The sequence below is a fragment of the Arachis ipaensis genome, chromosome B10 (genome assembly GCF_000816755.2).
Source record: "Arachis ipaensis cultivar K30076 chromosome B10, Araip1.1, whole genome shotgun sequence".
Taxonomy (NCBI): domain Eukaryota; kingdom Viridiplantae; phylum Streptophyta; class Magnoliopsida; order Fabales; family Fabaceae; genus Arachis; species Arachis ipaensis.
Genome location: NC_029794.2, coordinates 75,389,440 through 75,395,322, shown reverse-complemented (window position 1 = coordinate 75,395,322; position 5,883 = coordinate 75,389,440). Strand labels below are relative to the sequence as shown.

The following is a 5,883-nucleotide window of genomic DNA, read 5'->3' as shown; positions in this document are numbered from 1 at the left end:
TTAGCTAACCTTTGCTAGAGAAAGGGAAGGTCAAGTGACTAATTAGTTAGATCCTCAAATCCTAGTTAATCCCTAAGGAAAGATTGGGATTATTGAAGTTAAATTCAATTAGCAAAGATAACGATTATCAATCATGTTTGAGTTTGATAACTCCTGAGTTACTGATTTCTTAACCAAGACTGAAAGGGGAAAAGTAAATCTATTGGAATAAAAATGTCTTCAGATTGGAGATAAAAGTAACATAAATAAAAGAAAGCAATATTAAACTGAAATACCTCAAATAACATTAATTCAAAGAGTAATCTGTAACATAGAAGAATTCATAATTAAATTGATAACATAATAAAAAGGAGAATTGAACCTGGTAAAGAGATAATCCGAAAAGCGAATAAAATCCTAAATCTAAATCCTAATCCTAAAGAGAGAGGAGAGAACCTCCCTCAAAGATACATCTAATTCATGAATACTAACTAATTGGAGACTCTCCCTGAATGGATGCATTTCCCCACTTCATAACCTCTGGTCTATGCCTTCCGGACTTGGATTCGGGCAAAAAGGGCTTCAGAATTTGCTATGAGCATTTTCTACAATTTATGGTGCGTGGCCTCTGTCACGCGTCCGCGTGGGTCACGCGGTCACATCATTGGGAGTTTTTCCTTGTCACGCGGTCGCGTCAGTCATGCGGCCGCGTTAATGTCTTTTCGCGCTAGCATGCGGCCGCGTCGCCCATGCGATCGCGTGGCTGCCAGTTTCTTCAAAAACTCTGTTTTATGCTTTCTTTCCAATTTTGTATTTTTCCTTTCCATCCTTTAAGTCATTCCTGCCTTAGAAGATCTGAAACTACTCAACACACGGATCACGGCATCGAATGGAAATAAAGGGTAATCAAAATAATTATTTTTAAGCATAGGAAACATATTTTTCACATACATCACATAATAAGGAAGGGAAAGTAAAACCATGCAATTAATATGAATAAGTGGGTGAAGGATTGAATAAATCACTCAGATTAAGCACAAAATATATCATAAAATATGGGTTTATCAACCTCCCCACACTTAAACAATAGCATGTCCTCATGCTAAGTCCAAGATAAAGAGTAAGTTAAGGTTAAGGTGGTGGAATCTCATGCAATGCAATCTACTCTAAATTCAACTACCTACATGCATCATGCAATTCTTAATTATTATTTACTTGTATATAAAGCTTACATGTAGTTGAATTAATTCACATTCTCAAGGAGTCATATATATATATATATATATATATAGCCAAACCTTGGATAATGATAAAGCGCTTTTACAGTTGAGATGGGAGAGAAAAACATTTTATAAACTTGCAAGACAATTAATAATTCAAGCAGAGATATATGTTAATGAGCTATTGAACCCTCACAGGATTTTGTGTTTACTCTCGAGTCACTCAGTGTTTATTGGGTTAATCACTCTATTCTTCTTTTTATCCTTCCTTTCTATAACTTTGTTCTTCATCTAACCAATCAACAATTATAGAATATAGGCATACAAAAGTCATGAGGTCTTTAATTAAGGTTGTAATGGGGCCAAGGTAAAGGTAAAGGTAAAGGTATATGTATAAGGCTAAGTGAACTAATTAAGTGAATCCTTGATTAGTCTAAGATCTCACCTAACATACATACTTTGTAAAGCAAAACTTCTTTACCTATTTTTCCACTTTGTCCCACTTTTGATGTTACATGCTCATACTTTAACTTTTGTCCCATGTGCATTTATTTTGCATTTGGGGAATTCTTTTGTATCCCCTTTATTCAAATACTGAAGAATAACATTTTTTTTATTTATTGCACATGGTATTTCAATTATTTGATTTTACATGAGCATGCTTCCCAAAATTTTTATTTGAATAATTTTATTCTTTTCAACCTTTCTACCTTTTGTTTTTATCATCCATGTTCCCAATAGGTTTCCCACACTTAAATAATTACACACTTTCTATCTTAAGCTAACCAAGGATTCAACTTGGAATTTTTATTTTGTTTTTCTGCTTAAGGCTAGTATTGTGGTTTATAGAATAAGAGGGGGTTTAAAGGTTCAAGGGGGCTGACAAGGGTGATGTAAAAGGTAGGCTAATTTGGGATAAGTGAGCTAAAATCAAAGAATGGCCTCAATCACTCTCTTGGTATGTATTTCTATTCTATAATCGGACATATAGATTAAAACAAAGTAAAGAACATCAGAATAAAAAAGAAGGGCGGAACACACAGGAATAAAAATTATGGTTTGAATGTAACCATACAATTAAGCTCAAAACTCACAGGCTGTGTGTTCTCTAACTCAGAAATCATATATCAGTTGTGTATGCCATGCAAGTAAAATTAAAAGTTCCCATTATTCTCAATGTAAAATTTATTTTGAATGGCTTTAAAGTTTAAGTTTCTCCTTGATGAAATGTTGTTAACTAGCTAACACAGAATGCTATATATACAAGGTGTGTGGATTGTTTCTATTATGTTCAAGTCTCTAGTTTACTTCCTTTTTATATTTTCAATTTAAACTAAGCTATCTTATGCTAAAAAGGGTAAACTATACTAATTAATCCACAATTTCTATAACTAATAAGTTAGAATTACAACTAAACTAAATGGTTAAAATATGAACTAAAAATGCAAAATGCAGAAATAGAGTAGAAATAAATGAAAATAGCAATGTATAAGTACTGAGAAAATAAGATTAAAAATAAAGAGAAAAATACAAAAAAATAGCAAAATAAAATGAAAGAGTCTATAGTGGTTCACCAAAAAAATACGCCTGAGATGGCAACCTCCCCACACTTAAAATGAAGCATCGTCTCTGATGCTCACTCAAGCAGGGTGTGAAGGGGTGTCATCACTGGAAGGGTGGGTAGTTGGAGTTTCTGTGTTGGTGGTCTGAGGATCTGCCTGCTGTAGAGGAGGTGCTGACTGAATAAAGATCTCTGGGTCTACAGCCTGAATCTGAGGCGAAGCCTCCTGATGTGATGCAGCCTGCTCTGTGCCTGCCTGCGCAGCCTCACTTTGTGGATGGGTCTCTGCCTCATGATCATCCACCTCCTCCTCAGATGGTGTGTCAGGCTCTGAGGGAATGTCGCCGCCAGATCGGATCATCAGCTTCAGGTGCTCATAGCGTCACTTGTTACGACGCTCCATCTGGTCGAGCCACTGAAACAGGCGGTGCACTAGGTGATAAACTGGCTCTGAGGCAGGTGGAGGTGCAGTGGTGGTAGCAAGGGTGGCTGGGGTACCTGTGGAGGAAGAAAGTCCAGCAGATGGTGTGGCTGTCTCAGCAGTAGCAGTGAGGAATAGAGGTCTGTAGCCCAAAGCCAGAAAGTTCCTGCTGTGAGGGATAATCTTCTTGCATTCTGTAGCAGGTGGCTTCTCATCAGCATCCTCCCAAGGCACGTTAGCAAGACAGCCTAGCTGTGTGATCAGATAAGGAAAGGGTAGAGTGCCTCGGACGTAGACCCTGGCCATATAGTACCGGATAAAGCGTGGCAAGTACATGTCCTTACCCTCCATCACACACCATAGGAGGGTGATCATAGCGGCAGGTATCTAAATCTCATGGGTACTTGGCATAATAAAGTTGCTAAGTATCTGATGCCATAGCCGAGCCTCATCATTCAAATAAATCCGCTTGATTCCCTTGGTTATGGTGGTGTTCTGACCCATGATCCATGGAATGGTCGGGTCAAGTGCTATCCTGGTCTTGATTGCATTCCAGTCAAATCTCATGAAGTGCATGTCCTCCTCAGCCTTTTGATAACCATCCAGCTAATCGGTTTTAGGCAGAAGCTTCAGAACATCCTCTATGGCCTCTTCAGTGACCAGAATCTGCTTCCCTCTTAGGTTCACTGCATCTAGGGAAGTCTTAAAGTAATTGCAGTAAAATTCCCTTACCCAAGATGCATTGACCTCAGTCAGGGTTCTCTCCAGGAAGAACTAGCCTCTTTGTTTGATCTGATCAGAGGTGTATTGTTGGAGTTCTTCTAGGATCTTTAGAGTCCTCTCCAGGTACAGGTTCCTAGAGGTTGCAAACACCGGATACTTCAGCTCACACTACAAGAAAAACACCCATTCAGGTACACTTGAAAAGTGTAGCCAAAAGTGAAAAAAATGATGCCTTAGGCTACGGCTACGCTTTTTGGGCTACGGCTACGCTTTTTGGGGTGATTCCTATTCGGCCGTTGCCTATTCTCAAAGGCTACGCATTTCTGCACCAAGGGCTACGCTTTTGGCGTTTGGGAATAAGCTACGCTTTTCAAGTGATGCTGTCCAGGATCAAAGGCTACGCTTTTCATTTTTCATTTTTCCAGAATAGGCTACGCTTTTCAACACTACTGCATCACTTGTAAAGCGTAGCCACATTGTATACCATAGCTACTTTTTATAAGCGTAGCCTTAGATCCCTCTTTTTTTTGTATACTATAGCTACTGTATATAAGTGTAGCCTTAGGTCCCTCATAGTTAGACTGCAGAATCTTACTCAACAAAACAGTATGAGCATGCTCCGATACCTAGAAACACAATTGCCCAAGTCCAAGTCAATAAGGTGAATGTAAAATAAAAAAGATAGTCAAGTATTCACAAAACAATGAAAGGACTAAAAAGGAGTAGTTATACTTTGAATGCCAGCAATTTACAAGCCTTATCCCATTAAATGAGATTAGCTAAATTGAAAGGGTAAGTGTGTTCTTGTGATAAACTAAGAAAGAAACTGGATTTGCATTTCATCCTTATATCCTCCCTTCACATTACCTTTACATCCTGCTGGCTTGCTTTCCTAAGAATGGCCCGCATGAGTCATGATAGAATTTTCTAACAAAAATCTTTTATTTTCCAATCTATATATATCTGCTAACAATTTCATAAGTACATTTTTCCTACATTTATATCCCACAACAATTTCAAATTCAGAGTACTTCCCTAAACCTATACCTTGCATTAACAAACTTTGGAAATATTCCACACTCCATAGTAGAAGCAAGAACATGGAGTACAAACAAAGAAGATAGAGAAATAGTACAACTCGTTAACAGTCTTTATTTATTATTCACACTTACCATATCACCTCCTTTAGTGGGAGGGCGGAATTTGATTGGTGGAACAAAAATATTCTCAAGAAAGAACATTGAGTGACCTGCTTTCTTTCCATATCCCTGACCTTGAATATCATTAATATAGGAACAGAGTCGAACCTCATTTTTTCACAAAAGTTCTAACGTCATTTTAACCTGTAATTTGAATAGAATTAATATATGATTCTAAATTTTCCAACAGCATGTGAAACTTTTCAGTGTCCGGCTGACACTTTACATTGAGGTTAATTCAATATTTGGAAGAAACTAACTTGATATAGAAAGGACCAGAAAATCGATTTTGCTCAACAAGCTTGTAAGATAACTTGTACCTTTTTGAATCACTTTTCTTGGTCCCAGCAGAGTTGATATCCTCTTCATATGTTGTATCCCAGTCATCGGTTATAGTCTCACTTGCCAAACCTGCTGGTACTTAGTTTCCAATGAGAGAATAACACTAATATCAACTACAAACCCTAACAAAACAAGATGCAAAATAATAAAGCAAAATGCAAAATAAAAAAGCAAACTCTAACATAGTAAGAAGCAGAAATTACACAAGATTGTAAAACCCCAAATATCAGAATAACAAATCCTCAAAAAAAATTACAAAACCAGATAAACCAGGCTGCAAAAAAAATTGGAAGTTGCTACTGTTTCTCTATTAATGGTGGCATGAGATATGTCAAGATAAACCAGGCTGCAAAACAAGGAAAGAAGAGAAAATAGACAAGATGTATATTAAATCACAGTGCACAAACCCTAAAATACCACACATCTTCATCAACAACA

The 5,883-nt window shown here is 37.3% G+C and overlaps 1 long non-coding RNA gene across 2 annotated transcripts; it reads right to left on the bottom strand.

The window, feature by feature from the left end:
- On the bottom strand, nucleotides 4,474–5,559 carry LOC107621911. Of its 2 annotated transcripts, none has more exons than XR_001615987.2 (3): nucleotides 5,424–5,559; nucleotides 5,077–5,247; nucleotides 4,474–4,530 (listed from the first exon to the last, which is right to left on the bottom strand). It is a non-coding gene; the product is annotated as an uncharacterized LOC107621911 (long non-coding RNA). The 2 variants fall into 2 exon arrangements; XR_002355207.1 differs by having other exon boundaries at nucleotides 5,364–5,458.